This window comes from Habropoda laboriosa, unplaced genomic scaffold (genome assembly GCF_001263275.1).
Source record: "Habropoda laboriosa isolate 0110345459 unplaced genomic scaffold, ASM126327v1 scaffold36, whole genome shotgun sequence".
Taxonomy (NCBI): domain Eukaryota; kingdom Metazoa; phylum Arthropoda; class Insecta; order Hymenoptera; family Apidae; genus Habropoda; species Habropoda laboriosa.
The window spans coordinates 1225616-1232226 of NW_017100155.1; positions in this window are offsets into that span (position 1 = coordinate 1225616).

The window sequence follows — 6611 nt, forward strand, 5'->3', positions numbered from 1 at the left end:
GTCATTTTGCATAAAATTAGCAACGTACGATAATCAGACTTTCACGCACGATACGTCGTAATTTCTTCGGAATGAGCTGTTCGAGATTTTATTAACATAGACAGGGGTCATTTGTCGTACATCAGAGACCTTGGATAATAAGCGGTGGATGGAATTCATCATAAGGAAGTCCATGAAATGCTAAAATATTCTACTATAACGTGCATCACGACCGAGGAAAAGGAAGATATAACTTTGAGAAATTATTACTACGTACGCAGTATGTGTATTCATAAGATTGAAGAGATTTTGTAAGATAGTCTAGAGGAATGTTGATAAATATCCGGTATAATAGCTTATCGTACTACGCTAAGTTACAGTAATCGACCTAACTCAAAAAAAAAGCGTCTATTCATTTAACGATCTATCAAACATTCTTAAAATGTCCGATTCGTAGGCAAAATTTCGAAACTCGTAAAAATAACCAGGGAATTAAAAATGTCCACTTTGTCAAACTGTTGGTAGTAAAACGTTAATTGTAAACATTTTTATTGTACATTCCTTGGAAATTGTCAAATATTATAAAATGCTTTATTATTTTGTAAATAATCAATATTTCTATTTTATTTCGCTTCAGACGAATTCTTCCTCGTTTTCTCATTTTAGATCAGCAGAAGGCCCGGAATCGTGCAAAAAGTCAACACACTTTCTGTAAAAGCACTCTCTATAAAACAAACTATAATTCGCGTAATTTTGATTATGTTTACTTCAGTAAAATATTTTAAATATCCACAAATGTATGTGCATAAACACTAATGCAAAAAGTTTAACGGTTCTTTCGAAAAAAAATTTTTAAAATTGCTTAAAAGCCAGAATACTCCCTGAAACGCGTTTTTCTAAATGGCCGACGTGATATCTCAAGTTCTAGTTGTCCGATTGACTCGAAATTTTACACGCACCTTCAGTGGGTGTGCCGTTATCGTCTGAACCAGAATTATGCCAATATATGTACTTTTCTGATTTTTAGAGCCTCTGAGAGACGAAAAAAAGTCGACAAAATCGATACACAAAATTCAAAATGCCGCCATTTTGTAAATTTTCACTGTTTCTTTTTCATTATGATTCACGCCATACTCACATTCGTACTAATCAAGAATCCTTTTGATTTTTTCATTTCGGATAAACAGTATGGGCGGAATCGTGTCAGCCAGTAGGACACATTTTTTTAAAGGGACCGCATTGAATGATGTATAATTCTGACAGTTTTGATTATTTTCACTTGAAAAAAATTGTGAACTTTCCTAAAACATGAATAAATACGTATGCAAAATGCCGATACTGAGAAACTTATACTTTCCTTACAAAAAAATCCCTAAGAAGGACTAAAAAATGACACTCTAGACTAGAATACCGCCTTAAGTAACTTACGTCGAGACAAAAGATCGTCGATAAGTTTGAGTCAGTGATTGAACGTGTTCTCTCCGCCGGTTTCGTCCATTTCCCCGTAACGACACCTTCGAAAGCCGCGCAAATCGAAACCACGATTTTCACTTATCCTTGCATTCCACGGAGCACGCGTGAGTCTGATTTATCTGCGCGAACATAGTGTCTCCGTTGGCCACGAAAAGAAGAAAGAAAAGAAGATATTGAATTTATCGAACGGCCGGACGAGCCTGCGAGAAGCATTCAATTATCGACTCAAAACGATCCTCGTGTCTCACCTTTTATCTCGATGGCCCATGAGCGACCTCGGAAATGCACCCGTCGCCATTTTATTATTGTATCCCCGAATACCATTCGCTCGTAAATTGATTTGGAGGCAAGGGAAAGCATACACACATACGTAAGTACTTACTTACTTACTTTTACGTTACTCGTATTTTAATTCAAACGAGAGAAAGAAGAAGAGAAAAGAAGAGAGGAGAAGATGCATTGAAATGAAAAAAAGCAAAAAAAAAAGGTTCAATTTGTGAGTTCGACCTTGGTACGATGTGGCTTGGTTTGAAAGATCGTGTCTACAGATTTACTGTCGTTTGTTCGATATGGTAAATGATTGTCCCGCTCATCGACGTTGCTTATTAATCTTTGGTCGCTGCCTTTGAACAGGTTTTTCATTATAATGGCCCGGGCTTGATTGCACTAACGGTACCGAAAATGATTCATCAGAAATTCTTTTGTCTCGTAAAGAGTGTAATTATAGTGCGAAATGTTTTTGTGGTTTTAGTGTGGGTAGACGTGAATTGTTACGTATACCTCTCTGTTTTTTTGAGATTGTGAATAGTCGACGACGTGTTTTTACGAGGAAAAGTGGAATTTAGAGTTAATTGTAAGTCTGCTTAAGTAGAATTCGTAATTTAACATTGAAAAAGAAAAATATGATCTGAAGTGGCTTCTGAATTTCATTTCTTCAATTTTAATTACTTGATTGAGAAAATCGACTTAAACACACAGAAACGAGCGAGAAATGTTCGAATTATATTATTAACCCCTTAACGTATAGCAACCGGTCAGACTCGTGACAGGAATTTTACTCGAGATATGAGAAAAATAGTTATATTAATAACAAAAATTAATTGTAATCCCAACCTTCGATTTAATTTGCAACACTGAGAATTACTAAATGTAATTAATCTGTAACAGCTCAACTTTTGTTACCTGATAGAGTACCAAAACACTAAGTTACTGACGCTTAGACGCATTGTCAGAAAAGAAATCATAGGTTAAGGGGCTAAATACACAGGGTGTCAAATTACGTATAAAAATTTTCTCGTATTACCATAGCTAAAGAAGACAATTAAGTAGTACTAATTTATCATTTAATAATTAACCCTTTCGCTATTAAACGCGTGTTTATACATACTCTCTGTAAAAGTGTCGCTCGTTTAGGAAGAGTAAAATTATTACACACAATTTTCAGCTGTCGACTGAAAATTAGGCAACAGCAGAATGCACCAAATATTTGACTATCGTGACACAATTAATTTTCAATCACAAGTATCTTTATTTTTATACCAGCGTTGCACTTTTTGTCTCAAGTGTGTCGCAGCGGCACTTTAAGTTTAAAATACTTTCCGCACCCCTATTTTATCTTTTTTCCAGCAATAAAATCTAATCGTTAACCACAACAGAACTAGAGCACAATTTCCAAATTTCTAAAAAGAACTTGCCACAAAAACACACAAATTGTTTTCAAACTCATAACTTTGAAACTCCAGCCATTTAAACACGCACAATTTCACAGAGTTAAAGCACCGCGATAAAAACAACAATGGCGAATAATGTTGAAAAACGATAGCGATCGGCAACAAATCAAGTTGCTAAAACGCGGACAATAATTGAGCAATTATCAACGGAAGAAGGTCCTTGAAGGAGTAGGAGGCCCTGATAGTAATAAAATATCGTTCCAAGCGGCATTTCGTAACATTCCAAACGAGTTCCTGCTTTCAAGACGATTATCGATAATCGTAATCGCCGACAAGATGGTGGAAAGTGGAAGGTGGAGGGTGGGAGCTGGTAGGAGGCGTGTCAAAACCGCCGGAGAGTCGATCATATTTATTCAAGACAGAAGGTAACCTCGCGCGTTTGATAGCTGCCGATTGCAAAGCCATCCGAGACGATTAATCTCCCGAGTCTCTTTATCCGTCCCGCGATCCTCTGTATCTCATTTTTCCATCGAAAGAAGGTTAACCCCCCCACCCGCTCCGCGAGATTCCCACTTATCGTCCTAACCCTTTAACCTCGCGGTTAATTCCCCCTTGCGTCGATGCTTCGGCTTTGTTTTTCGCCGCGGTTTCTTGCTCTTTTCTTGCGTTCCGCGGCGACAACGTTTTGAGAAGTAAGTAAGCGCACGCATATTCGCAGCGTTTGCGGAAACCTGACTTAATCTTTGTATGTTCTGATAACGTTTTCTGGTGTAGGAAAGTAATTGGTAGATTCAGACAGGTATTTCTGAGTCGACAAAGCTCTTAGGAAGGCACAAGAATTGATAATTAGAGGAAACTTCATTTCTCAGAAGAAAACTAATTTTTCAAGAAATTTAGTAAAATTATGGTGGAATAATTGGAGGATCTAGGGAAAAGATCTATTGTCCAATTTGCTCTATGATGTACCATTTTGAAAATTCTGACTTGCTAATTTATCCCATTTTCGTGAATATTAGATTCTTTTTATTATTCTTGTGTTGTCGTTCCTTTCAATACCATTTTTCTAATTAATCACCGATTCAACAGTAACTTGATAAAAATCATTCTAATCTTATGTCAATATTGAAGCAAGCACTAACAGAAGATAAAAAAGCACCATCTATCTTCTCAATTAATGCAGACATTAATAGAAAATAAAGAAACACCATCTATCTTCAGAATTAAGCAAGAATTAATAGAAGAAAAAACAACCATCCATCTTCGTCATTGCGCAAACATTAATGGAATAATAAAGAATAAAACCATCTATCTTCGTAATTAACCGAGCGTTAATACAAAATAGAGAAAAACCCGGTGAATCTTCGCGATTGCTAATTTCTAGCAACACTTTATCGGCGAGATTGCCGCGAACCACGGCGAAACTCCGAATCTTCGGAAATTTCACGAACACTGTGGCAATAAGAAGAACGCTTCGCGCACGTAGTTCGTTTATTCTGTATTCCCGGGCTTCCTTTTACACCTTATTACCTCGCCATAGACACGTTCACCGGTCTTTCTCCCTGCCCTTTCTAACAACCTTGTCCTGCAAGAATGTAATCGGTCCCAAGGATGCGACGGAGCCGAAGAAGAAGAAGAGGAAGAGGTCGATAGGTTAAAGGGGTTAAGAAAGATAGAACTAATTGCTCGCCGTGCAATATATCTCATAGAAGTGCACACATTGACGGGGAGGAGGGGGGAGGAATAAAAATTTCCTCAGCTCGTTTATCCGTGGCCGTTTAATTAAAGGTACCGAGAGATATTAATTCAGTCTTGTGCCAGCGCGCTGTCCTTTAATCGGCGCTATAATACGCGCGATATTATTATTGACCGGCGCTTTTCAACGTTCCGCCGAGCAAAACGTGGAATTATTAAATTATGCGAGCCCGCATATATGTATGTGACGTTACGTGCACTGTGTTTCGTTATAACATATGGAGGACTATGTCTCGTAAAGCACGTTCGCATGAATTTCTCGTTCCGCGCGACGAAAAACCTTGCCTGTGAAAACGGTAATTTACGTGATCCGATTGGAAATAATTCGCGGCGTTTCTTTTCGTTTAAGGAAGAACATGGATAGGAAGGAAACTGTAGTGGAAGAACGTGTATATTCGTTTAAACGAAATATAAGTTGTGTTTTGTAGTATTTGAGCCACTAAAATGCCAAGGTAATTAACTTCGTCGAATAAAATTTGTTTCGTCGTTTGTTCTGTTTATATCGTCCTTTGTTTCGTCGTTTGTTTCATCCTTTGTTTCGTTTGTTTTCTTCCTTACTTCGTTTGTTTTCTTTCTTGTTTCGTTTGTTTCGTCATTTGTTTTGTTTGTTTCGTCGTTTGTTTTGTCCTTTGTTTCGTCATTTGTTTCATCCTTTGTTTTATTTGTTTTCTTTCTTACTTCGTTTGTTTTGTTTCTTGTTTCGTTTGTTTCGTCATTTGTTTTGCTTGTTTCGTCGTTTGTTTTGTCCTTTGTTTCGTCATTTGTTTCATCCTTTGTTTTATTTGTTTTCTTTCTTACTTCGTTTGTTTTGTTTCTTGTTTCGTTTGTTTCGTCATTTGTTTTGCTTGTTTCGTCGTTTGTTTTGTCCTTTGTTTCGTCATTTGTTTCATCCTTTGTTTCGTTTGTTTTCTTTCTTACTTCGTTTGTTTTCTTTCTTGTTTCGTTTGTTTTCTTTCTTATTTCGTTTGTTTTGTTTCTTGTTTCGTTTATTTCGTCGTTCGTTTCATCCTTTGTTTCGTTTGTTTTCTTGCTTACTTCGTTTGTTTTGTTTCTTGTTTCGTTCTTTATTACGTTTGTTTTGTTTCTTGTTTCGTTTATTTCGTCGTTTGTTTTGTCATTTGCTTCGTTGGTTTCATCCTTTTCTTCGTTTGTTTCTTATTTCGTTTGTTTTGTTTCTTGTTTCGTGTCTTGTTCCGTTTCTTGTTTCGCTTGTTTCGTTTGTTTCAAGTTAATTACCAACCAAATGTTTTGCAACAAAAATTTAAAAAAATTGCAATAAATAGAGTTCCACTGTAATTTCGTCTTTTGTGTTGTTCACTTATCGAACAATGATTCAACGAAAAATTAAAAAATTATGTCACATTATACGTTTATCAATTCCTCTGTTTGCAACCTCTTCTTCTCTTATCCCCAGTACTTTCCCTCAGTTAAACGATTTGTATACCAAAACGGAACATTCTGTGTGGTATGGTAATTCATAACGCAAATTAAACTGCTAGAATATAATTTGTACGGCCATACAAAGTTTAAAATGGATGATATGTCAGAATCGAACAGCACGCTTCCATTTAGAGATTTCAACGCGAACCAATCGGTTTCTTATCGCCTAGAGAAATTTATGGTGTAATTCGTGGTTTCTGGGAGTAGCTTTTATGCGAATTAGTAAAACCGGCAAATTAGAATTGCAGATCGAGCGGCAACTGCAATCGATACCGCAGTATTTAAAAAGTGTCATTA